This window comes from Schistocerca serialis, chromosome 10 (assembly GCF_023864345.2).
Source record: "Schistocerca serialis cubense isolate TAMUIC-IGC-003099 chromosome 10, iqSchSeri2.2, whole genome shotgun sequence".
NCBI classification, from domain to species: domain Eukaryota; kingdom Metazoa; phylum Arthropoda; class Insecta; order Orthoptera; family Acrididae; genus Schistocerca; species Schistocerca serialis.
This window is the reverse complement of record NC_064647.1, coordinates 73914909-73942127: the sequence shown is the minus strand read 5'-3', so window position 1 is coordinate 73942127 and position 27219 is coordinate 73914909.

Below are 27219 nucleotides of genomic sequence, written 5' to 3'. Positions count from 1 at the left end.
ATTAGTGAGAGGCATGCCAGGATTACGCAATACCTGGAAGCCAATGTAAAAAACGGAAAAATAAGCCAGGCTGCGATCATGACCCTAAAAAATGAACTCGCCTCCTGGGCTATCGCCCATGCGAAACTCGAGGGGCGAGTTGAAGAATTACAGAAGGAAAACGAAAGGCTGCGCAAGCAGCCAACAAAATCATGGGCTAATGTAGTCGCTCAAGCGGCACCTAAGAGCCAGTCCACAAGAGATACCATAGTAAAAGTGTCACAAAGACCGGATACTGCTGTCTTTTTGAGACCACTGCCCGGTCAAGACACTAAGAAAGTACAAGAAATTTTTACAACAACGATCAATCCTGCTAAAGATAAAATAAAAATAAATAAAGTAAAAGCTACAAAGAATGTGGTAATAGTCGATGTGGCAACGGAGGATGACCGAAATAAAATACTAAACAACCAGAAACTATGTAAAGCAGTAAAATGTGAGCCACCAAGAAAGAGAAATCCTCTGGTTATTATGTATGACATACCAGTAACATTTGATAATCATGAACTCCAGGAAACAATACGAAATCAGAATTTTGATGATATGAGTACTGATGAATTTAAAAACGAATTCAAACTTAAATTTAAAACGGGGCCAAGAGACAAAGACGTTGTACATCATGTAGCAGAAGTCTCTGGCCAAATGTGGAAGAGATTAACCTCAATGGGTAGAATCTACATTGGCTTTCACGCCATCAATGTGCGGGACTTTTTGGTGGTACCTCGCTGCCATAATTGCGGCGATCTTGACCATGTTCATAAATATTGTGAAAGGAAGTCGGCTTGCTCCAGGTGTGGAGAAGAAAATCACATTAGAAAAAACTGCACAAAATCTGCAATATGCATCCCCTGCATGAGAAGAGGTAAAAAGACCTGTAATGCCTCTGGTCGCAACTGCCCAACGTACAGGATGCTGGAGCAGAGGCTCATATCAAGAACCGACTATGGCTGAGTCAACTACGGCACCCAGGATGCCTAAAAGAAAATCCCCATGCAAGAGGAGAAGGGACGTGGCAAGAGCAGCCCAGTTTAAACAGTTCCTTGCAACACTTGCAGAAGGAAGAGATGGTAGGAAGAGAATGAAGGATGCGTGTGTCCAAACGGATCCACAAGAACAAGCGGCAGCTCCCTCTCCCTACTGCTGGGGATCACGAACGCCAGAAAATCAGGCAACTCAAGTCAGGCGTCCTGTAGCGGTGGGCCGACCAGCATTCGTTCAGGGGAGTCCTGTACTGGAATTGCCGGTGCAGGTCAACACAATTACAAGTTCAAATACACAAATAACCAATAACACCAACGCTAGTACTGATTCGAGACAACCAACAGCTGTGAGAACAGTGGTTGATCCGATCAGAATATATCCTAATCTTGAACATTCTTTACAATTATCCCGCCTGGAGGAGCCGGCTGTCCTGACCACGGCACTGCGACATCTAGTGCGGGTAGGACATAGGTACGGGCGTAAGGTCACCTTCTCGGTCATGGAGGCTGTTGATAGGGTACAACTAAAGACTATGAATCTCCCCACCGACTTTGGCGCCCTGCGTGACCTAGTAAAGAAGGTGTTTGAGAGAAGGAATGAGACCTTCAACTTAGATGAAATATACAGTCAGTCTGTCCTATCCAATGGGAGAATAGCCTACGACTGGACGAAAACCTTCCCAGCATCATATGTACACACATATTTCCCATAATTACAGAAATACAGATAGGGCAGCTAAATGCACATAATAGTAGGTTGGTCATGCAGGAGCTTCGAAGAGTGGTGGAGGAGAGGAGCCTTGATGTGCTCTGTTTGCAGGAGCCATACTCTCTTGCGGGGAATATAGCCTTTGCTGCCATGAGCTGGCAAGTGGTTAGTTTCGGAGATGACCCGAAAGCCACCATCATAATAACCAACAAGGCACTGCGAGTAACGGTGCTCTCACATCTTTCGGACGATCACTGCAATGTCATCGAACTTCAGTCACCAATTGGCGTGATATACTTAATAAACATGTATTTTCAATACGGTACAGACATTGACGTTTACCTTGACCAACTCACGCAGGTGGCAACGGCGCTGAGGGGCAGAAAGGCAGTTGTGGTGGCGGACGCGAACGCCAAATCCCCCCTGTGGCACAGTGGCACCCGAGATGAAAGAGGAGGCAAGCTGGAAGAGACTATCATGTCCCTACAACTCCTCATTGCCAATAGACCAGGAAATCCCCCCACCTATACAGGAGGGGGAGGAGATGGAACTAATATCGACATCACGTTGATGACCACCAACATCGCTGCTAACATACAAAACTGGATTGTCACTGATGGAGAAACAACCAGCGATCACAACTTGATCACATTTACAATTTCAGATCGGGAGTGCCACTGGGACATAGGGTGGGAAGTACAACTAAACTATAACAAGACCAATTGGGAGCGCCTCGCAAGAGAGTTTGACACTCCGACATGGCCAGATGATGACGACGATATCGACAAACACGCCGAAGATCTGGTGGGTGCTCTTACCAGGGCAGTCAAGGCTGCCGTACCAACCAGGAGGAGAGCCGTTGCGGCTTCTCCATCACCATGGTCAGCGGAACTGGGGCAGATGCGTCAGTCTGTCAGGAGGGCGAGGAGGTATTACCAGCGAAGTGTCGTCTGGGAAGAAAAACAAACATGGCTACGAACATACAGGGAAGCAAAAGAGCAGTTCCAGAAGGAACTGCGAACTGTCAGACTGGAAAGCTGGAAGAAATATGTGCACAGCCAATTGGCTATGGATCCCTGGGGCACTCCTTACAAAATAGTAAGAGAGAAAATCAGGTCGCCAATGGTGCTCTCCACTATCAGGGACGGGAACCGGATGACTGGATCTTGGCAGGAAACTGCTGAGGTCCTTCTCCACTCCCTCCTCCCTGACGATAAAGAGGAAGAGGACACAGAAGAACAATGCCTAATTAGGCAGGCTATGCAGGCTGACTACGAGAATAACACCATGGTGTACCCTTTTTCAGAAGAGGAAGTGGCAGCCCACATAAAATTACTAAAGAAAGGAAAGGCCCCAGGACCAGACGGCATCATCGCGGAGGTGGTGCAATACCTCGCTCCTCAACTGGTGACACCTTTAGCAAGAATTTACAACGAGGCCCTGCGCCTCAGAACATTCCCCAAAATCTGGAAACAGGCCAATGTTGTAATTATCAAAAAAGGGCCGGACAAAGACCCTAAAGAAGCAAAATCTTACAGACCTATCTGTCTGTTGGACCTGTTAGGCAAATTGCTGGAGAGGTTACTAGCTGATAGACTGACAGCACACCGGATGTTGTGCGGGATGAGCGACAGACAATTCGGTTTTCGGCAGGGGCGATCTGCGTGTGACGCAATTGCCCTCGCATCCGAGGTCTGTGGGTCGTCTCCGCACAAGTACATAGTTGGCATCATGGTGGACATCAGTGGCGCCTTTGATAACCTGTGGTGGCCTTCGCTCTTCTCCTGCTTGCGGGAGAAGGAGTGTCCAGGGCCGCTATACGGCTGTCTTAGGAGCTATTGTATGGAAAGAGAGGTCTGGCTATCGTCCCCTAGCGAGCGAATTGGTAAGAAAATCACGAAGGGGTGTCCACAGGGCTCTGTCCTGGGGCCACTCTTTTGGGATATCAATATGGAGCCTCTCCTGGAGAGCTTGGAAAATAGCGTGGATGTGCTAGAGGCGATAGCTTACGCTGACGACCCCCTTCTGCTGGTTGGCGGCCGAAGTCGCGAGGACCTCGAACCTAAAATTAATAGGACACTAGCAATTCTTACACAGTGGTGCCAAAACACAAAAATGACTATTGCGCCTAGCAAGTCAACATACTTGTTATTAAAAGGCCAATTGGCCAGGAATCCAACGGTAAGAATTGAGGGCTCACCAGTGATTCGGCGTCGAGAGGCCCGATACCTTGGAGTAACAATTGATGAAAGGTGGAACTTTGCCAAACACATCGAAACAGTTACACAAAGATCACTTGAAGCTCTAAATAATCTCATCATGATAGGACACAGTAGGTTTCACCTTCCACCAGAACTCATAAAATTGTACCACAACACCATTCTCGTTTCCATCGTGGGTTACGGATCCGGAGTGTGGGCACACAGGCTCACGAGGGTCGTGCCCGCTATGTCTGTGAGGAGGGTGCAACGTAACATGCTTCTGCGCTCCATCGGAGCGTACAGAACATCTCCAGGAGGGGCACTACTAACACTCATGGGGGTATGTCCCCTGGACATCAAAATCCGGGAACAGGCAGCTTGGTACTGAGTGAAGAGGGGAGATATAGAAAAGACCGAGACCATCATGGGAGTGCGGGTGGGGGACAAGTTTGCAATTAAGAGGAGAGGAGAAGAGCTATGGCAGGAACTTTGGGACACAGAAACAACAGGCCGAAGGACTTACCAGCTGCTCCCCAACATCAAAGAACGCCTCCAACTCTCGCATTTTCAACCAAGCAAGGGACTGGTGCACTTCCTCACAGGGCATGGACCGTATCCGGCATATCTTTGCCGATTCGGGAAAAGGGCTACCCCCTCGTGTGATTGTGGAGCTGAGTGGGGCACTCCGGATCACGTGATCTATGAGTGTCCGGTTTTTGATGACGTAGCCGGAGAATTAAGAAACCAGCTGCCTCACAATAACACGTACCAGTTAATTAGAGACCCTACTACATTCACCATATTAAACCGCCTTGCCAGCGAGGTGTCAGCAAAAGTCCTGCAAGAATACCTCAGGGAAAATATATAAGCAACCAGACATGACATAATTGAAGGCGACCCATCCCATTCCGCCAGGGCGTGGACTGGCCAATCGCCGTGACGGTAGGAATCCGCCATGCCCTGGAACAAGGGGGAGGGTGCGCCAATACCCGAAATTGACAACTGCGCACCGATTGTGACTTAGAACTAATTAATCACTTAGCATATAGGAGATAGAAGACCCCTAAAAGAACCTGCAGCGACTTTCTTAAGGCCAGCCCAGTGCCAGGGGCATGCTCACTGGGGTTAGCTCAGTGGGCACGGCCACTCAGTAGGTTTATATTAAAACAACTGGCACGCCTGTAACGCTGCAGGAAGTAGCCCTTAGATTAGTTAGCTAAGAGTAAAACTAGATCCTACCCAACAAGAAACTAACTTCTCATTTCCTGTAGCAAGTAAGTTCACTAACACTAGTAATAGAAGTTAACAATGCTGCTAACATCAATTAAATGTAATGTAGATCTAAGACCCACTAATGTATTAGGTGGTGGGTTACAATGTATGACATAATTTGAATAAAGAAATTTAAAAAAAAAAAAAAAAAAAAAAAAACTAGTTGTATCAAGTTTTGAACACCGCTCTTCCCGGCGGCCGTGTCTCAACGGCGGGAATTGTGCCGCCCCTCGTTAGACCCGCACGCGCCTTACATGTAGGACAGTGACGCCCTCAGTGCACGCCGGCGGACTCTATGAAACTAGTTGTATAAAGTTTTGAACACCGCTCTTCCCGGCGGCCGTGTCTCAACGGCGGGAACTGTGCCGCCCCTCGTTAGACCCGCACGCGCCTTACATGTAGGACAGTGACGCCCTCAGTGCACGCCGGCGGACTCTATGAAACTAGTTGTATCAAGTTTTGAACACCGCTCTTCCCGGCGGCCGTGTCTCAACGGCGGGAACTGTGCCGCCCCTCGTTACACCCGCACGCGCCTTACATGTAGGACAGTGACGCCCTCAGTGCACGCCGGCGGACTCTATGAAACTAGTTGTATAAAGTTTTGAACACCGCTCTTCCCGGCGGCCGTGTCTCAACGGCGGGAACTGTGCCGCCCCTCGTTAGACCCGCACGCGCCTTACATGTAGGACAGTGACGCCCTCAGTGCACGCCGGCGGACTCTATGAAACTAGTTGTATCAAGTTTTGAACACCGCTCTTCCCGGCGGCCGTGTCTCAACGGCGGGAACTGTGCCGCCCCTCGTTAGACCCGCACGCGCCTTACATGTAGGACAGTGACGCCCTCAGTGCACGCCGGCGGACTCTATGAAACTAGTTGTATAAAGTTTTGAACACCGCTCTTCCCGGCGGCCGTGTCTCAACGGCGGGAACTGTGCCGCCCCTCGTTACACCCGCACGCGCCTTACATGTAGGACAGTGACGCCCTCAGTGCACGCCGGCGGACTCTATGAAACTAGTTGTATCAAGTTTTGAACACCGCTCTTCCCGGCGGCCGTGTCTCAACGGCGGGAATTGTGCCGCCCCTCGTTAGACCCGCACGCGCCTTACATGTAGGACAGTGACGCCCTCAGTGCACGCCGGCGGACTCTATGAAACTAGTTGTTTCAAGTTTTGAACACCGCTCTTCCCGGCGGCCGTGTCTCAACGGCGGGAACTGTGCCGCCCCTCGTTAGACCCGCACGCGCCTTACATGTAGGACAGTGACGCCCTCAGTGCACGCCGGCGGACTCTATGAAACTAGTTGTATCAAGTTTTGAACACCGCTCTTCCCGGCGGCCGTGTCTCAACGGCGGGAATTGTGCCGCCCCTCGTTAGACCCGCACGCGCCTTACATGTAGGACAGTGACGCCCTCAGTGCACGCCGGCGGACTCTATGAAACTAGTTGTATAAAGTTTTGAACACCGCTCTTCCCGGCGGCCGTGTCTCAACGGCGGGAACTGTGCCGCCCCTCGTTAGACCCGCACGCGCCTTACATGTAGGACAGTGACGCCCTCAGTGCACGCCGGCGGACTCTATGAAACTAGTTGTATAAAGTTTTGAACACCGCTCTTCCCGGCGGCCGTGTCTCAACGGCGGGAATTGTGCTGCCCCTCGTTAGACCCGCACGCGCCTTACATGTAGGACAGTGACGCCCTCAGTGCACGCCGGCGGACTCTATGAAACTAGTTGTATAAAGTTTTGAACACCGCTCTTCCCGGCGGCCGTGTCTCAACGGCGGGAATTGTGCCGCCCCTCGTTAAACCCGCACGCGCCTTACATGTAGGACAGTGACGCCCTCAGTGCACGCCGGCGGACTCTATGAAACTAGTTGTATAAAGTTTTGAACACCGCTCTTCCCGGCGGCCGTGTCTCAACGGCGGGAACTGTGCCGCCCCTCGTTACACCCGCACGCGCCTTACATGTAGGACAGTGACGCCCTCAGTGCACGCCGGCGGACTCTATGAAACTAGTTGTATAAAGTTTTGAACACCGCTCTTCCCGGCGGCCGTGTCTCAACGGCGGGAACTGTGCCGCCCCTCGTTAGACCCGCACGCGCCTTACATGTAGGACAGTGACGCCCTCAGTGCACGCCGGCGGACTCTATGAAACTAGTTGTATCAAGTTTTGAACACCGCTCTTCCCGGCGGCCGTGTCTCAACGGCGGGAATTGTGCCGCCCCTCGTTACACCCGCACGCGCCTTACATGTAGGACAGTGACGCCCTCAGTGCACGCCGGCGGACTCTATGAAACTAGTTGTATCAAGTTTTGAACACCGCTCTTCCCGGCGGCCGTGTCTCAACGGCGGGAACTGTGCCGCCCCTCGTTAGACCCGCACGCGCCTTACATGTAGGACAGTGACGCCCTCAGTGCACGCCGGCGGACTCTATGAAACTAGTTGTATCAAGTTTTGAACACCGCTCTTCCCGGCGGCCGTGTCTCAACGGCGGGAACTGTGCCGCCCCTCGTTAGACCCGCACGCGCCTTACATGTAGGACAGTGACGCCCTCAGTGCACGCCGGCGGACTCTATGAAACTAGTTGTATCAAGATTTGAACACCGCTCTTCCCGGCGGCCGTGTCTCAACGGCGGGAATTGTGCCGCCCCTCGTTAGACCCGCACGCGCCTTACATGTAGGACAGTGACGCCCTCAGTGCACGCCGGCGGACTCTATGAAACTAGTTGTATCCGCACGGGAAAGCGGTCTGCGTGGCGCCACCTGGGGAAGGTGTGTTGCCTTCCGAAACTGGGTTAAAACCGCCAGGAGACCCTCTGATTCCCGGAAACCTTCAGACTGTCTGAAGTGCTCTGTGGCTCAGAGGAACCTGAGTGGGGCGGGGACCGTAATGTCCTATCCCGTGGCCTTGACGTGGCCCCGGCGCTCAGTAGCCCCCTAGATGGGGTGAAGCTAACACGGGAAGGGCCGTCCATGCATGACGTTAAAAGGCTAGCCCTTAACTGGGTGCAATCCTCACCAATCCGCACTGGCCCACCGTGAATTATCAAAAGCGGTGGGTGAGACATGGTCGGCCATGATCCCCCAGTACGTGTGGAGGCCCTCCGGGGAACGTAACTCGGGTTTGAGTGCCGCACCGTCTCGATGATGTCAAACTCCACAACATAAGACCCGGGCCATTCCATCATTCTTCAACATCATCATCTCTCATAACATCTCCGGGCTGTGGAAAGGTGAGGGTTGTCGTTGTGTCAAGGAAGGACGTTAAACTCCCGTCAAGGTAGGACGTTAAACGCCCCCAACCCAAAGCGAAAGCAAAGGGTGCGTGGCGCAGGGGGAGCTGCGCAATAGAGGACACCACACCAGCTGTGTCCTCACGCCGGTAGCTGGTTTGCCGTCGTGGGATCCTGCCCCAAGTCGGCAAGTGTGCTTCGCCGCGCCTCTGGTTTTCCGAGGCGTGCTCCGCCGAGCCCAGGAGGTGGTAACACAACCTGGGTGAGGTTAGATGGGTCCAGACCCCCGAACGACTGGGTGACCGGCCCGCCACCTGAGTAGGAGTGGGTCCTTGGCCGTCAGGTGGAAACTCGGGCCAGTAGGGGGCGAAGGGCGGGAGGTGCATCCGCCTCCCCGGAGTGCGGGGCATACTTGCCGGTGCGAGATAGGTGAAATCGGAGGTGGCTAGTTTGTCGAAGAGGACCAGTGCGCTGGAAACGGCGTCCAGATGTAAGGGAAAGATTGAAAATGAAGTACTTCAAGCCAACTCGGGGATTGTTCCACTTTCTCACCGGTCATGGCCCCTATCCGACATATCTTTGTCGGTTTGGGAGAAAGGCTACACCTGCGTGTGACTGTGGCGCACTGGAGGGTACTCCTGACCATGTGGTTTATGAGTGCCCCCTTTTCGATGATGTAGCCGGGACATTGAGACAACAATTACCTAGTACAAACACCTATGACCTTTTAAGACAGGAGGAAACATTTCACAGACTAAATACATTGGTAAACGAGGTATCACACAAAGTTCTGACAACTTTCTTGAGAGAACCTCATTAAGTAAGTAGACAACACCGAATGCGACCACCGCCCCAATCCCATACCGCCGGTTCGTGGACAGGTCGACTTATAGTTGGAATCCGCCACGACCAGGACCAGGGGGACTGGGGCAAATCCCGATTAAGACACGCACCGATTTTGACATAGATTAGAAAATAGACGTAGTTAATTAGAATAGGATAGTAAGATAGGAACCTGCAGCGATAATTTAACCCTTGCCTGCCCTGTGCCAGGGGCTCGCTCATAGGGATTAGCTCTATGAGCAGGGCATCAAGTAGGTTTATATCATTAACTGGCACAATGTAACGCTGCAGGCAGTTAGTAGTAACTAGTAGTAGTAATTAGAGTTATGCTAGATAGTAAACTAAGAAGTAGTCTGCCTAGTTGAAGTTGTTGAACTGTCTGTAGTTAAGTCAAGGAAAATGTATAGCTGCTATTGTTAATTTAGGAATGTAGGACCCACTAATCATTAAGGTGGTGGGTCATTATTGTATAACTATTATGAAAGGAAATATTTTTTTTTTAAAAAAAAAAAAAAAAACGGCGCGCTGAACCTGGCAGCTCTGAGGAGTCCTTGGTCTAGGGGCGAGGCCGGTGGACGAGCTGCACCTAGTCCCCCCCCATGCCAGAGGAGCCGGTCCGGGGTAAGAGACGTGGCTCCCAATTTTTTCGCTTGTCAAACTGGAATGATGGCTACAGAAGAGACAAGCGAATCGAGTGCGCCCTCGCGGGCTTCTATGCTAGCTGATTTCTCGCCACAAGATGGCCTGAATCAAGCGACGGAGGAAACCACGACAGAAAGATTCATGAGGCTAAGCCAATTTATAGACCAAAATGTCAAGAATGGAAAAATTAGTCAAGCAGCCGTTCAAACAATCAAAAATGAGCTGGCGGCTTGGTCAATTGCAAGTGCCAAATTAGAGGGCAGGATAGAGGAGCTAGAGAAGGAAAATGATAGACTTAGGAAGCAGCCAACAAAGTCATGGGCTGGTGTTGCAGCGCAAGCGGCAACAAAGCCACAATCTACCAAGGATACGATTGCGAGAGTGTCGAAACGACCTGACACAGCGGTCTTTCTGCGACCACTCCCAGGACAGGACATTAAGAAAGTCCAGGAGGTCTTTGCAACTACAATAAATCCAGCTAAAGACAAGATAAAGATTAATAGAGTTAAGGCAACTAAAAATGTGGTTATCGTAGATGTTGCCACAGAGGAGGATAAAGACAAGATTCTGGCAAATCAGAAACTCTGTAAGTCAGTCCGATGCGAGCCCCCACGAAAGAGGAACCCACTGGTCATCTTATACGATGTTCCAGTCTCACTGACCAACGAAGACATTTGTGACACCTTATATCAACAAAACCTAGATGACATGAACATTGAGACTTTCATGAAAGATTTTAAATTAAGATTTAGGACAGGACCGAGGGATCGAGATGTAGTACACCATGTGGCGGAGGTCTCAGGGGCTCTCTGGAAAAGATTGACAACTATGGGCAAGGTATACATCGGCTTTCATGCAATAAATGTAAAGGACTTCCTGGTGGTACCTCGTTGCCACAACTGCGCAGATATTGACCATATACACAAATACTGCACTAGGAAACCGGCTTGCTCCAGGTGTGGTTCTGAAGATCACTTAAGAAAGAACTGTAGTAGAACAAATGTTTGCGTCCCATGTACACGTAGAGGGAAAAAGTCCTGCGGGGCATCTGGCAGAAACTGTCCTACCTATAAAATGTTAGAACAGCGCTTAATAGCCAGAACCGATTATGGCTGACGCTGTAAGTCGAAACAGGACACCTAGGAAAAGAAAATCACCGAGCAAACAAAGAAGAGATGCCGAAAGAGCACGAAAATTCAAACAATTCATAAATCAAACACAGAACATCAAAGAAATAACTATGAGAAGTGTAAGTACACAAACAGAACTAGCAGATGAAGCAGACAAACAAAAAACTCCCACAAAAGACACAACCAGACAGCTTGACCCTTGTAATTCTGATCCTCCACATGTCACTTCCACACTCAACCCTGAAGCGGCAAACTTTATTGCCCGATCAGTAACAACAAGGCAACCCCCCACAACAACACTAAGCACCCGCGCGCCACCTAAGGACTCAAGACTCCAAGACACAAACACCGCCACCCCTACACAAGACATCACCCCTACAGAAATTCTACAGGATAGCTCTGTTACAAGTACCACACAAATGGAGACAACAACATCAAGACTCACAGGAGTAGACCCTAGGAGAATCTACCCAAACTTAGAATTCGCTATGCAGCTTTCCCGCCTGGAGCAGCCGGCCATCCTCACTACAGCACTTCGGCACGTCGTGCGCGTAGGGCATAAATACGGAAGAAGGGTCACTTTCTCCACAATGGAGGCTGTAGACAGAATACAGCTAAGGTCAATGAACCTCCCCACTGATTTCGGAGCCCTGCGTGACTTACTTATAAAAGTGTTTGCAAGGAGAGGGGAAAAATTCGTGCTAGACGAAATATATGCACAGTCTGTCCTGGCCAATGGGCGGATTGCATCAAACTGGAACAAACCTTGGCCCGAATGTAATTTTCATACATACTTCCCATAATGCCACCAAAAGTCGTAATTGGACAAATTAACACCCATAATAGTCGCCTTGTCATGCAGGAGCTGCGGAGAATAGTGGAGGAGCTGAGACTGGATGTAATCTGTCTACAGGAGCCATACTCTCGAGCTGGGCAAATCCCCTTCATGTCAGCCTCCTGGCAAGTCATTTCCAACGGGGAAGAACCCCAAGCAATAGTAATCATCACAAACAAAGGACTAAGAGCAACAACAATAACACAGTTGTCAAACAGCCACTGTAACGTGGTGGAATTACAAACGCCTCTCGGCCTGGTCTTCATAGTAAACATGTACTTCCAGTACGGTGGGAATTTTGAGGATCACCTAGATCATCTTGCGGAAACTACCACGTTATTACAAGGCAAAAGAGTCATTATCACGGCAGATATAAATGCGAAATCCCCCCTATGGTACAGCGGCACCAGAGACGCAAACGGCGGAAAGGCTGAGGAGTTTATCATGGCCCAGCAGCTTGTCGTGGCCAACAAACCAGGAAATCCCCCCACCTATACAGGTGGAGGCGGTTTAGGGACCAACATCGACGTCACCCTGGCCACATCCAACATCAGTAGTAACATACATAATTGGAGAGTTAAGGACCAAGTCACCACAAGTGACCACAATTTAATTGTTTTTCAACTCAGTCAAGAAGAGTGCCGCTGGGACCTGGGGTGGGAAGTACAATACAACTACAATAAAACCAACTGGGAACGTCTGGCTCGAGAGTGTAGTATTCCTCCATTGCCCGAGAGTGACCTGGACGTGGATAGGTACGCCGAGGAACTGGTGGGATCAGTGGTTAGGGCGGTAAAAGCTGCTGTTCCAACTAGGAGGAGGGCCGTAGCGGCCTCTCCATCGCCATGGACTGCTGACCTCGAACGTCTGCGCCAGTCTGTCCGACGGGCGAGGAGGTATTACCAGCGATGTGCCATCTGGCCCGAAAAACAATATTGGTTGCAGCAATATAGAGAAACAAAGGAAGCATTCCAGAAGGAATTAAAACAGGTTAGAATGAGTAGCTGGGAGGATTATGTACTTAGACAACTCGAAACTGACCCGTGGGGAATTCCCTACAAGTTGGTCAGAGAGAAGATAAGGTCCCCGGCAGTCCTCTCCACTCTCAGAGAGGCTGGAAGAACTACGGAGTCCTGGCGGGAGACCGCTGAGGTCCTCCTGAGGACTCTGCTTCCAGATGATGAGGAAGACGGAGAAACAGAGACCCAGCAGCAAATCCGTAGGGCAGACCAGCAAGAGTACACCAACAACACCCGGGTGTACCCTTTTTCTGAAGAAGAAATTGCTGTAAAAATAAAATCGTTAAAAAAGGGGAAAGCACCAGGACCAGATGGTATAGTAGCGGAGGTGGTACAGTTCCTCGCCCCGCAGCTAATAGCACCTCTTACAGGGTTATACAATGAATGTCTCAGGGTAGGTAAATTCCCTAAGATCTGGAAAAGGGCGAATATGGTTATCATTAAGAAGGGCAAGGACAAAGATCCTATGGAGCCAAAGTCCTATAGACCTATATGTCTCCTAGACATCATGGGGAAACTGTTAGAGAAGCTGTTGGCTGACAGACTGATTGCACACAGAACTTTGTGTGGGATGAGCGATAGGCAATTCGGATTTCGGCCGGGGCGATCGGCGTCTGACGCAATCGCCCTGGCGGCTGAGGTCTGTGGCTCTGCCCCACACAAATACGTGGTTGGCATCATGGTGGACATCAGTGGCGCCTTTGACAACCTGTGGTGGCCCTCGCTCTTCTCCCGCCTGCGTGAGAAGGAGTGCCCAGGGCCCCTCTATGGCTGTCTCAGGAGCTATTGCATGGACAGGGAGGTCTGGTTATCATCGCCTAGCGACAAAATAAGCAAGACCATTACGAAGGGGTGTCCCCAGGGCTCCGTACTGGGGCCACTCTTTTGGGACGTAAATGTAGAGCCATTGTTAGAAAACCTACAACTCTGCGAGGACGTGCTAGACGTGATAGCCTACGCGGACGACCTCCTCCTGTTGGTCGGCGGCCGTAGCCGAGAAGATCTTGAACCAAAAGTAGAAAGGGCAATAAACATACTTGCTGAATGGTGTCAACAAGCCAAAATGAAGGTTGCACCAAATAAGTCAACATACCTTCTTTTAAAAGGCAGCCTAGTTAGGAATCCCACAGTAAGGATTGATGGAATTCCAGTTCTTCGGCGTCGCGAAGCGCGATACCTTGGAGTAATAATTGATGAAAAATGGAATTACACATCTCATATCGAAACCATTACACTACGCGCAATAGAAACCTTAAACAACCTCATCAACATTGGTCATAAAAGATTTCACCTGCCACCTGCTCTTATTAAATTATATCACAACAGCATCCTTTCATCAATAGTAGGTTATGCGTGTGGGGTCTGGGCCCACAGGCTCACGAGGGTGATGCCGGCCATGGCCGTGAGAAGAGTGCAAAGAAACATGATAATGCGGTCTGTAGGTGCCTACAGAACGACACCTGGGGGGGCTCTATTGGTGTTAATGGGATTATGCCCGTTAGATATAAAAATAAGGGAACAGGCTGCATGGTACTGGGTGACTAAGGGTAAAACAGATAAGACAAGGGAAATATTAGGGGTCCAGGTAGGAAACAAACCTGCCATAAAGATAAGAGGGGAAGAGTTATGGCAAATATCTTGGGAGAACGAAGAAACTGGCAGGAGGGTCTTTCAGTTGCTGCCAAACATCAGGGAACGACTCGGGATGACCTACTTCGAGCCAAGCAGGGGACTATTGCACTTTCTCACGGGACATGGACCGTATCCGACATACTTATGTCGGTTTGAAAAAGAGCTACACCAGCGTGTGACTGTGGCGCTCAGGATGGAACACCGGAACACATCATATACAACTGCCCGTTATATGATGATGTGGCGCATGACCTGCGATCGCAATTACCAGATCACGACACTTATGCCCTGATACGACGTGCCGATACCTTTAGTATCCTTAATAAATTGGCAAACGAGGTATCACATAAGGTTTTGCGAGAATTCCTAAGAAATCAAGAAAGATGATATCAACCCGCATTAGACCAAGATGTACTCGCCATACCGCCGGGTGCGGAGCAGGCCAGTCTCCATTGACTGGAATCCGCCGCACTACTGGACCAGGACAGCGAGTGCATCACCCACCAGGCTACGACAATTGCACTCAACTTAGACTTAGAACCAATATCATTATTAGTAGTAGTAAATTTAGAACACTAACAACACTAACAAATAGGGACTGCAGCGAAAAAACAGACTTGGCCAGCCCAGTGCCAGGGGCACGCTCACATGGGTTTAGCTCAGTGAGCAGGCCTCACAATAGTAGGTTTGTAATACCAACTGGCACACCTGTAATCGCTGCAGAATATAACAGAATAGTAGGATAGTCTAGCAGATTAACCTTGTCCATAAGTTAGCCAGTTGAAATACTAAAAAAGTAGAACTTGCTGTATTTAGAAGTAGTATAATACATAGACCCACTAATTATTAAGGTGGTGGGTTATCTTTTGTATTCTTATAAAGTTGTAATGTATTGTGTTAATAAAGTTTTTTTTTTAAAAAAAAAAAAAAAAAAAAAAAAAAACTAGTTGTATCAAGATTTGAACACCGCTCTTCCCGGCGGCCGTGTCTCAACGGCGGGAATTGTGCCGCCCCTCGTTAGACCCGCACGCGCCTTACATGTAGGACAGTGACGCCCTCAGTGCACGCCGGCGGACTCTATGAAACTAGTTGTATAAAGTTTTGAACACCGCTCTTCCCGGCGGCCGTGTCTCAACGGCGGGAACTGTGCCGCCCCTCGTTAGACCCGCACGCGCCTTACATGTAGGACAGTGACGCCCTCAGTGCACGCCGGCGGACTCTATGAAACTAGTTGTATAGTCTGGCGTGAGGTCAGTCGCTTGACGGCGCGTTTCGGCGCGGGCCCGCCCGATGCCGGCGCGCCGTAAGGCACGGAGGCTCACACTGGGGCGTATCGCTTTCCAGTCGGGCGTGCCGCGGCAGTCCTCACTCGGGGAAGTGAAGCGTCTCTTACAGCCTCTCCTTCCCAAGTGGCTCTTTCCGCCTTCCCGTGGTGCCAGACGTCAAGCTCGGCATTCTGCCTTGCGTCAAAAGGGAGAGCTGCGACCCAACCCGATGCGAAAGCGAAGGGTGCGTGGCACAGGGGGAGCTGTGTCGAGGGACCGAACACCAGTCCCTTTCTGTTCGCAGGGCACAGACCAGCAGGTGCTCTGCATGCCGGCGACCTCGTTTGTCGGCGTGGGATCACGGCGCGAGTCGGCAAGGGTGCTTCGCCGCGCCCCTGGGTAACCGGGGCGTGTTCTGCCAAACCCAGGTGGTGGTGACATCGCCTGGGCCAGGTTAGATGGGCCCAGACCGCCGAACGACTGGGGGACCGACCCACCACCTGAGTAGGAGTGGGTCCTTGGCCTTCGGGTGGAAACTCGGGCTAGTAGGCGGCGAAGGGCGAGGGGTGCATCCGCCTCTCCGGAGTGCGGGGTGCACTTGCCGAGGAGCGTCGGGTGAAATCGTCGACGACGAGGCCTTCGATGGGGACCAGTGCGCTGGCAACGGCGCGTTGAACCCTGCAGCTCTGGAGTGCCCTTGACCTAGGGGCGAGGTCGGTGGGCGAGCTGCAATAGTCCCCCCCCATGCCAGAGGAGCCGGTCCGGGGTAAGAGACGGGCTCCCATCTTTTTATCACTCGTCTACAAACATGGCAGATCCTGAGACGAGTGACTCTAGTGCGACCTCGAGGGCGTCGATGGCGACTGTTCCTGCCTCACAGGAGGAAGTGGAACAGAACGAGCAAAGCACACTCGAAAGACACACCAAAATAAGTCAAATCCTTGACTCGAGTGTGAAGAATGGTAAAATAAGCCAGGCTGCAGTCCTGGCAATCAAAAACGAGCTCGCCGCTTGGGCCATAGCTAGTGCTAAGCTTGAGGGGCGACTCGAAGAACTCGAAAAAGAAAACAACAGACTCAGGCAGCAGCCAACTAAAACCTGGGCTGCAGTGGCTGCACAAGCAGTCACAAAACCCCAAACTACGAAAGAGACAATTGCCAAGGTTACTAAAAGGCCGGATACGGCGGTCTTTTTAAGACCCCTGCCCGGGCAAACAATTAAAAAGGTACAAGAAATTTTCACTACCACAATTGATCCTGCTAAGGATAAAATCAAAATCAATAAAGTCAAAGCAACAAAGAATGTGGTTGTAGTTGATGTAGCAACTGAGGAAGACAGGGATAAGATCTTAAAGCATGCTAAACTGAACATGGCAGTTAAATGTGAGCCACCAAAGAAGCGCAACCCGCTGGTGATCCTTTATGACGTACCTGTAGCATTAACAGAGTCAGACATCTACGAGACGCTTTATAATCAAAACTTTGATGATTTGGAATGGGAAAGTTTCAGAAATGACTTTAAATTGAGATTTAAAACAGGGCCCCGGGAGCGTGATGTCGTACATCACGTTGCCGAGGTCTCAGGAAAGATGTGGCGAAGAATCACCACTATGGGGAGAGTATATATAGGTTTTCATGCAATTAACGTGCGAGATTACCTAGTGGTTCCGAGATGCCACAACTGTGGCGACTTGGATCATATACATAAGCATTGTGAGAGGAGGCCGGCTTGCTCCAAGTGCGGGTCAGAAGATCATTCAAGGAAAAATTGCAGCAAAACTGGAATCTGCATACCTTGTACTAAAAGAGGCAAAAAGTCATGCAACACTACCGGTAGAAATTGCCCTACCTACAGGATGCTTGAGCAGAGACTCATAGCCAGAATCGATTATGGCTGAGTCCCCTAATGGGAACAGGAAGCCCAAAAGAAAGTCTCCCAGCAAGAGGTTGAGGGATGCTTTAAGGGCCAATAAATTCAAAGAATTTATACAGAAAATCACGAGGCCACAACACCTGGCAGTCACAATGAAAGATGTCGGTATTCAGACAGATCCTTGTGATCAGAAAGAAGCACCCTCCCCTCCGAAACGGGGACAAAGGTCGCAAAAAGATCAAGTACGACCACTCGGGCATCCTGTGGTAGGGAGATTGTTAGAGACAGACGATCCTAATACTAAAAGTCATGAAGATCAAGTACAAGTTAACAAAATAAGCAGCACCAGTGTACCCACAAATATAGGTACACCAATAAGCCCATCCATAGTACGAGGACCAGGAATAGATCCTGTCAGGATTTATCCCAATCTGGAGCATGCTTTACAGCTGTCTAGACTTGAAGAGCCGGCCACCCTCACAACAGCCCTGAGGCATGTGGTGCGTGTCGGCCATGAATACGGCAGAGACATTACCTTCCCAGTGATGGAGGCTGTAGACAGAATACAGCTCAAGACAATGAATCTCCCCACAGATTTCGGAGCCCTGCGAGACCTGGTTCAGAAAGTGTTTGAAAGGCGCAACGAAAAGTTTGACCTCAATGAATTATATAATCAATCTGTTATAACCAACGGAAGAATTGCTCACGACTGGCGCAAAAACTGGCCAGAGTCTCATATACATACATACTTCCCACGTGAGCCAGTTAAGAGTGGGACAGATAAACGCACATAATAGTAAACTGGTCTTGCAGGAACTCCGGAAAGTGGTGGAGGAGAAGAGTCTAGATGTAGTCTGCATACAGGAGCCATACTCCCAGGCTGGACGGATCCTGTTCACCGCAGCCACCTGGCAACAAATATATAATCCAGGAGAACCAAGAGCCGCAGTCATAATTACAAACAAAGCATTGAGAGCCACTGTGTTAGCGCAATTCTTGGATGACCACTGCAACGTCGTGGAGCTCCACTCACCAACAGCAATACTATACCTGGTCAATATGTACTTCCAGTACGGAAGACCAATAGATGAATTCTTGGACAAGCTCGTGCAAATAGCCACGGCGTTGCGGGGACACAAAATCCTTGTGACTGCGGACATCAATGCTAAATCCCCCCTGTGGTTCAGTGGTACTCAAGACGATCGAGGAGAACAAGCTGTCGACACCATCATGTCACTACAACTCATGGTCGCTAACAAACAGGGAAACCCTCCCACCTACACTGGGGGGGGGTGGACACGGTACAAACATTGACGTTACTCTAGTAACGCCAAACCTCACAACAAAAATATCTAATTGGACAGTTTGGGACCGGATTACCACAAGTGACCATAACCTCATAACATTCATCATTGGAGACAGCGAGTGCCACTGGGACATAGGGTGGGAAACACAACTTAACTACAACAAAACCGATTGGGACCAGCTGGCTAGGGAGTGTGACATCCCTGCATTGCTGGAGGGTGATGTCAACATAGAAGAATACGCCCGAGATCTCACTAGTGCAATAACTAAGGCAGTCAAGGCAGCTGTACCAACCAGGAGGAGGGCCATCGCGGCCTCCCCTTCACCATGGTCAGCCGAACTGGGGCAAATGCGCCAAGCAGTACGGAGGGCGAGGAGGTATTACCAGCGGTGTGCCGTCTGGCAAGAAAAGCAGCGATGGCTACAAATATACCGAGAAGCCAAAGAACAGTTTCAACAAGAACTCAAGGCTGTAAGGATGAGGAGCTGGGAGAAATATGTGCAAAGCCAATTGGCTACAGACCCTTGGGGACTACCCTATAAAATAGTAAGGGAAAAAATTAAATCACCTATGGTGTTATCTACCGTCAGGAGTGGGGACCGGATGACGGAGACCTGGCAGGAAACTGCGGGGGTCCTACTCCGTGCCCTACTACCTGACGATAGAGAGGAAGATGATACAGAAGAACAACTTAGAATAAGAAGAGAGAACCAACGGGTCTACGAAAACAATCGTGTCGTCTACCCCTTCTCTGAAGAAGAGGTAAACTCCCAAATAAAAGCGCTCAAAAGAGGCAAAGCTCCTGGTCCAGACGGTATAACCGCGGAGGTGATACAGTACCTCGCCCCCCAGCTGGTGGCACCTCTCACTCAGCTGTACAACGAGTGTTTACGGCTTCGGACCTTCCCCTCGATATGGAAGAAGGCTAACGTAGTGATAATTAAGAAAGGCCCGGACAAAGACCCCAAAGAAGCCAAGTCGTACAGACCCATATGTCTGCTGGACTTGTTGGGCAAGCTCTTTGAGAGGCTGCTGGCAGACAGGTTGGCTGCACACCGAGTCTTGTGCGGGATGAGTGACAGGCAGTTCGGTTTTCGGGCGGGGCGGTCGGCGTCTGACGCAATCGCCCTGGCCGCGGATGTCTGTGGCTCTGCCCCACACAAGTATGTAGTCGGCATCATGGTGGACATCAGTGGCGCCTTCGACAACCTGTGGTGGCCTTCGCTCTTCTCCTGCTTGCGGGAGAAAGAATGCCCAGGGCCGCTATATGGCTGTCTGAGGAGCTATTGTGAAGACAGGGAGGTCTGGCTATCGGCCCCTAGCGGCAAAGTCAGCAAGAAAATCACCAAGGGGTGTCCTCAGGGATCGGTCCTGGGGCCACTCTTTTGGGATATAAACATGGAGCCACTCTTGGAAGAACTAAAGAGCAGTGAAGATGTGCTAGAGGTCATAGCCTACGCTGATGACCTCCTCCTGCTGGTCGGCGGCCGCAGCCGCGAAGATCTGGAACCAAAAATAGAAAGAGCCATTACAATACTAACCACATGGTGTCACAAAACCAAAATGACTATCGCACCCAATAAATCAACTTACCTGCTGCTCAAAGGCCAACTCACTAGAAATCCTACCGTTAGAATAAATGGTCTACCAGTTATCAGGCGCCGCGAAGCCCGGTATCTTGGTGTCATCGTCGACGAGAGGTGGAACTATACATCACATATAGACACAGCAACACAGAGATCACTCACAGTACTAAACAACCTAATAGGTATAGGACACAAAAGATTCCACCTCCCACCTGACCTCATAAAATTATACCACAATAGCATTCTTACATCCATAGTAGGCTACGGGTCAGCGGTCTGGGCACACAGGCTCACGAGGGTCATGCCTGCCGTGGCCATAAGGAGAGTGCAGCGAAATATGCTCCTACGCTCAGTGGGCGCATATAGAACAACCCCAGGAGGGGCACTTTTAGTACTAATGGGGTTATGTCCACTGGACATAAAAATAAGAGAACAGGCCACCTGGTACTGGATAAAGAAAAATCGAAGGGAAAAGATTGAGGAAATTATGGGGATATATATAGGGGACAAACCAAGTATCAAAAGAAGGGGCATGGAATTATGGCAAAATCTTTGGGACAGCGACGAAACTGGCCGCAGAACACATGAACTGCTTCCGAACATAAAGGAAAGGCTAGAACTCGCTTATATCAAACCAACTAGGGGATTGCTGCACTTCCTTACCGGGCACGGACCCTATCCGACATATCTTTGTCGGTTTGGGAAAAGGGCAACACCAGCGTGCGACTGTGGAGCAGAGCTAGGCACTCCAGACCATGTGGTGTACGAGTGTCCTCTCTTCGACGATGTTGCACAACAATTTAGGGAACAATTGCCTAACAACGACACGTACCACTTGCTCAGGCACGAAACCACATTCAATATCCTGAACCACCTAACAAACAAAATATCGAGCAAAGTCCTCACAGAATATCTCGATAACAATCGATAAATGAATTAACCGGACTTGTCAGGTACGCCCCCCTGTTCCGCCGGAACGTGGACTTGGCCAGCCGCCTCACGGCTGGAATCCGCCAGGTTTTTGGAATAGGTTGGGGGGTAGTACATCACCACGGACTTGACACGCACCGACTATGACACTAGATATAAGATTAGTTATAAGATCAATCTAGGATATTAGAAATAGTATAAAACTGCAGCGAAAGCATCAATGGCCCGCCCAGTGCCAGGGGCACTCCCACTGGGATTAGCTCAGTGGGAATGGCCAAACAAGTAGGTTTGTATCTATTCTGGCACGCATGTAACGCTGCAGGTAGTGTAGTCATAACAACAACAACTAACATAAAGTATGATAGATTAACCCCCATAGTGGTGATGGAATGTAGGAAGAAAAACCTGTAGTGTTAATATATTAAGTAGCTGCAGATACAAATTAGTAATAACTTAGGACCTACTAATGTATTTAGGTAGTAGGTTATATTGTAACATGATATTGATGAAATAAAGATTTAAAAAAAAAAAAAAAAAAAAAAAAAAAAAAAAAAAAAAACTAGTTGTATAAAGTTTTGAACACCGCTCTTCCCGGCGGCCGTGTCTCAACGGCGGGAACTGTGCCGCCCCTCGTTACACCCGCACGCGCCTTACATGTAGGACAGTGACGCCCTCAGTGCACGCCGGCGGACTCTATGAAACTAGTTGTATCAAGTTTTGAACACCGCTCTTCCCGGCGGCCGTGTCTCAACGGCGGGAACTGTGCCGCCCCTCGTTAGACCCGCACGCGCCTTACATGTAGGACAGTGACGCCCTCAGTGCACGCCGGCGGACTCTATGAAACTAGTTGTATAAAGTTTTGAACACCGCTCTTCCCGGCGGCCGTGTCTCAACGGCGGGAATTGTGCAAACTAGTTGTATAAAGTTTTGAACACCGCTCTTCCCGGCGGCCGTGTCTCAACGGCGGGAATTGTGCCGCCCCTCGTTAGACCCGCACGCGCCTTACATGTAGGACAGTGACGCCCTCAGTGCACGCCGGCGGACTCTATGAAACTAGTTGTATAAAGTTTTGAACACCGCTCTTCCCGGCGGCCGTGTCTCAACGGCGGGAACTGTGCCGCCCCTCGTTACACCCGCACGCGCCTTACATGTAGGACAGTGACGCCCTCAGTGCACGCCGGCGGACTCTATGAAACTAGTTGTATCAAGTTTTGAACACCGCTCTTCCCGGCGGCCGTGTCTCAACGGCGGGAACTGTGCCGCCCCTCGTTACACCCGCACGCGCCTTACATGTAGGACAGTGACGCCCTCAGTGCACGCCGGCGGACTCTATGAAACTAGTTGTATCCTGACCACTGCCTTAAGACATGTGGTCCGGGTAGGACACGAGGACGGAAGAAAGGTCACCTTCTCAGTAATGGAGGCTGTGGATAGAATACAGTTAAAGTCAGTGAATCTTCCCACCGACTTCGGGGCCCTGCGAGACTTACTTAAGAAAGTGTTTGACAGACGTGGGGAGAAGTTTGACTTAAATGACATTTATACTCAATCAGTCCTAGCTCATGGTCGGATCGCTTTTGATTGGAGCAAGACTTGGCCTGAAGACAGAATGCACACTTACTTCCCATAATGACAAAATTAACTGTTGGACAGTTGAACACGCATAACAGCAGACTAGTGATGCAGGAGCTCCGAAGAGAGGTGGAGGAGAAGAGGCTTGATGTACTCTGCTTGCAGGAGCCGTACTCTCAAGCTGGAAAACTCCCATTTGCAGCCGCTACATGGCAGATAACGAGTAGTGGGGAAGCCCCCAAAGCGGCAATTGTAATCACAAACCAGTCTCTACGAGCAACAACACTTGCACAGTTTTCTACCAGTCACTGCAACGTCGTGGAGGTACAGGCCCCCATGGGAATTATAACCTTTATAAACATGTACTTTCAATACGGGGAAAACATCGAACAACATCTGGATCACCTGACCAGAGTAGCCACGGCGTTGCGAGGTCGCAAACTGGTTATAACAGCAGATATAAATGCAAAATCCCCCCTGTGGTACAGTGGCACAAGAGATGAAAACGGGGAAAAAGTAGAGGAAATGATTATGGCTCTACAACTTGTAGTTGCAAATAGACCTGGCAACCCTCCCACTTACGCAGCGGGAGGGGGGCGCGGCACTAATATAGATGTAACGCTAGTTACACCAAATTCTGTTAACATCATTCAGAATTGGGAAGTTAAGGAAAACGCGACAACAAGCGACCATAATCTCATAATGTTCAGCTTAGGAAATGGAGGTTGCCACTGGACCGCAGGGTGGGAGTTGCAATTGAATTTCAAGAGAGCTGATTGGGAGAGACTAGCGAGAGAGTGCGACATTCCTCCACTACCAGAGGGTGATGCACAACAGGACTTGGACATAGACAAGCGAGCCGAAGAGCTGGTAGGCGCAGTAACAAGAGCGGTCAAGGCAGCTGTACCAACCAGGAGGAGAGCCATGGCGGCCTCCCCGTCACCATGGTCAGCTGAACTTCAGGAGATGCGTCAGTCTGTCAGAAGGCTGAGGAGGCACTACCAGCGCAGTGTCGTCTGGTGGGAAAAACAACGATGGTTACAGTTATACCGGGAGGCAAAAGACAAATTCCAAAAAGAACTAAAAGAAGTCAGACTACGTAGTTGGGAAAGATTTGTGCTGGACCAGCTGGCCCTGGATCCATGGGGAGTACCCTACAAATTAGTGAGGGAAAAGATCCGGTCCCCGATGATGCTATCAACGGTCAGGTGCGGGGATGGGATGACAGAATCCTGGCAGGAGACTGCCGAGGTTCTTCTCCGGTCCCTGCTCCCTGACGACGATGAGGCCAGCGACACGGAGGGACAGTCCCAGGTACGAAATCGAGATCTGGATAGAGTTGCTAACAACAGGGCAGTCTACCCCTTCTCTGAAGAGGAGGTGGCTGGCCACATTAAAGCACTGAAAACAGGAAAAGCCCCCGGCCCAGACGGCATTGTGGCGGAGGTAGTGCAGTTCCTGGCACCTCAACTGGTGACACCACTAACCCAGTTGTATAATGAATGCCTAAGACAGGAAAAATTCCCGAAAATCTGGAAAGAGGCAAACGTGGTCATAATCAAAAAGGGACCTAACAAAGACCCAGCGGATGTTAAGTCTTATAGGCCAATTTGCCTATTGAATATCCTTTGGAAACTATTCGAAAAACTGCTAGCTGACAGACTGACTGCACACCGAGTGCTGTGTGGGATGAGTGGCGGGCAGTTCGGCTTCAGGCCGGGGCGATCGGCAACTGATGCGATCGCTCTGGCGGCTGAGGTCTGCGGCTCTACCCCATACAAGTACGTGGTTGGCATCATGGTTGACATCAGTGGCGCCTTTGACAACCTGTGGTGGCCTTCGCTCTTCTCCTGCTTGCGGGAGAAAGAGTGTCCAGGGTCGTTATATGGTTGTCTGAGGAGCTATTGTGAAGGGCGGGAGGTCTGGCTATCATCTCCTAGCGGCAGAGTAGGAAAATCCATAACTAAGGGATGTCCCCAGGGCTCCGTACTAGGTCCCCTGTTCTGGGACATCCACATGGAACCGCTTTTAGACAGTTTGGAACAGAGTGAAGAAGTGCTAGAGGTGATAGCCTACGCGGATGACCTCCTCCTGCTGATCGGCGGCCGAAGCCGCGAGGACATCGAACCAAAAATAAACAGAGCGATGACCAAACTACAACTATGGTGCACAAATACTAAGATGACGATCTCACCGACCAAATCGACGTACTTATTACTGAAGGGACAGCTGGCGAGGAACCCTACAGTTAGAATCGGAGGCTCACCAGTAATAAGACGACAAGAGACTCGCTACCTGGGCGTCATCATCGATGAAAGGTGGAACTTTGGAAGGCACACTGAGTCCGTATCCCAAAAAGCATTGCAATTGTTAAACAATCTTACCTCAATAGGTCACAAACGATTTCATCTGCCACCACATCTAATCAAGTTATATCACAATAGCATATTAACATCAGTAATGGGTTACGGATCGGGAGTCTGGGCACATAGGCTCACAAGGGTGGTGCCTGCCATGGCAGTGAGAAGGGTACAAAGAAACATGCTTTTGAGATCCATAGGGGCGTATAGAACTTCTCCAGGAAATGCACTCTTAATAATAATGGGGCTTTGTCCTTTAGACATCAAAATTAGGGAACAAGCTGCTTGGTACTGGGTAAAGAAAGGGAACAACGCGAAAACAGAGAACATCATGGGAATATTGGTAATAGATAAGAGAGAAATACGTAAAAGGGGGGAGGACCTGTGGCAACAGTCTTGGGAAATGGAAGAAACTGGCAGAAGAACCTTTCAGTTCTTGCCAGACGTAAAAGAAAGGCTAGGGATGAAGTACTTCGAGCCAACACGGGGTCTAATACACTTTCTCACTGGTCATGGGCCCTACCCGACATACTTGTGTCGGTTTGGGAAAAAGGCTACACCCGAGTGTGACTGTGGTGCCTTGGAGGGCACTCCCGACCATGTGGTTTACGAGTGCCCCCTTTTCGATGATGTAGCAACGACACTAAGACAACAACTTCCACACAATAACACATATGACTTATTAAGACACAAAGGAACTTTCGACACTTTAAACAAATTGGCAGACGAGGTGTCACGAAAAGTATTGACGGCATACCTGACTGACTTCCATGATTAAGACATAAACCAAATGTGTCTCATTATGAGATACCTGAGGGTCGTTCACGATTAGTGACATTTACCGAATGTGTCCATTTACCCTCATCCTATACCGCCTGCGCGTGGACAGGTCGACTTCTTAGTTGCAATCCGCCACGTGCAGGACTAGGGGGGTCAGGGTACACCAATGAAGACTAAAAAGCACCAGAATTGACGTAGGTTAGTAGTAGTTGTAGCTCTAGATATAGAAATTAAGTTAGGAACCTGCAGCGACAAACAGTCTTGGCCAGCCCAGTGTCAGGGGCACGCTCATCGGGATTAGCTCGATGAGCAGGGCCTAAAGCAGTAGGTTTATATCTTTGCTGACACACCTGTAACGCTGCAGGCAGTTAGGAATTAATTAGTAGGAAGATATTAACAATTAGTAAGTAGTTTTAGTTGTAGTCTGCCTATTGTCTTCTAGTAGTCTGTCTGTAGCTTACAATAACTAACATAGCATAATATAATAATAATAAATAGAAATAGCTGCTGAACATCATGTATGTAGATCAGTTAAGACCCACTAATCATTAAGGTAGTGGGTTCTATTGTATAAATATTATTAATGTTGAATAAAGAATTTTTTTTTTTAAAAAAAAAAAAAAAAAAAAAAAACTAGTTGTATCAAGTTTTGAACACCGCTCTTCCCGGCGGCCGTGTCTCAACGGCGGGAACTGTGCCGCCCCTCGTTAGACCCGCACGCGCCTTACATGTAGGACAGTGACGCCCTCAGTGCACGCCGGCGGACTCTATGAAACTAGTTGTATAAAGTTTTGAACACCGCTCTTCCCGGCGGCCGTGTCTCAACGGCGGGAACTGTGCCGCCCCTCGTTACACCCGCACGCGCCTTACATGTAGGACAGTGACGCCCTCAGTGCACGCCGGCGGCCTCTATGAAACTAGTTGTATAAAGTTTTGAACACCGCTCTTCCCGGCGGCCGTGTCTCAACGGCGGGAACTGTGCCGCCCCTCGTTAGACCCGCACGCGCCTTACATGTAGGA